This window comes from Trachymyrmex cornetzi, unplaced genomic scaffold (assembly GCF_001594075.2).
Source record: "Trachymyrmex cornetzi isolate Tcor2-1 unplaced genomic scaffold, Tcor1.1 scaffold466, whole genome shotgun sequence".
Classification (NCBI taxonomy): domain Eukaryota; kingdom Metazoa; phylum Arthropoda; class Insecta; order Hymenoptera; family Formicidae; genus Trachymyrmex; species Trachymyrmex cornetzi.
Genome location: NW_017299465.1, coordinates 1 through 1,377, shown reverse-complemented (window position 1 = coordinate 1,377; position 1,377 = coordinate 1).

The window sequence follows — 1,377 nt, the reverse complement described above, 5'->3', positions numbered from 1 at the left end:
AAAAGTGATAATATAGGACCATAATTAAAAAATTTTAGTAATGCGAGATTATACGAAAACGTCGAAAATATGTACGATAATACAAATTTTTCTAAACCAATGTTTAATGAAATATTAATAAATGTAGAAGAAATACTAACAACAATTAGATCGTATTTACTATTAATTATTAATTTGCGAATATAAAACTTAATAATATCGCGATAAAAAGCCATTAATATATTTATAACAGCGCTGTATTTCATACCGTTCAAGATAACTAACTTAATAATTTCATCATATCAAAGTCCCTCCGTCTTGTAGTTATCATATATTTCGTCGATTTCGTGTAATTTACATCAATAAAGTAACAAAAAATTTGATTTACTACGACAAGATAAATGCTATTTGTATTGAATAGATATTATATAGAACTGATATACGTATACATTCCAATAAATATATAATTTATTAGTAATTATTGTGCAAATTACAAAAGTAAATGTGATAACATTTATCTGGACATAGTTTATATAAATTCTATATCACGTACCTAATACTATCATACATACATTTATTTACAATAAAATTAATTACGATATTAACACGTTACATAATTTGTACATGTATAGAATTTGACAGAAAAGTTCGATTTCAGGGGAGCTGAAAAGGCAATAAAATTTAAAATTAATTTGGTTTATTTTCATATTTGATAATTGGAACGGCATACTGATAATTAAATAAAATTTAAAAAATTAATTAAAAATTTTATTTAATTTTTAATCCCTTCTTTCCAATTATCAAGTATGTATAGATGATGTCTGTGTATTCCTACCTACATATTATAGTTTACTGTTTAGATATATTATGTGATATCTTTTATTTTTTTTATTTTTAAAATAAAATTTAATTACCCGATCGCGAAATTTATTTAAGTGTCATTTAATTTGTAATAACTTAATTTTTTAATTTATATGGTTGTGGTTATCCCTACCTATCCATACTTATTATCCCTACCTACACAATCTCTATCTATCCATACTTATACTACCTACTCGTATTTTTATTTATTCGCGTCTTTCTTCACCCATGTATTCCTACCTACATTACCTACTTTATAAGTATTCAATAACATCGCGAATACATGTAATACATCAATGGTTGCATTCATCAGAGAAAGTAGCTTTTCAATTGTTGTAAAAAATGTTTTAATACAATTGATTCCTTATGGATTTAAATGTATAAACCAATCATATTGAAGAATTTTACAACAATTACAAAAAGCTGCTTTCTCTGCTGAATGCAGTTAACGCCTAACCATCTCCTATCTCCTACCATGCTGATAAATTCAGCGGGATGACCTAATCGCGATCATAATAATAATAAATAAGTAATAAA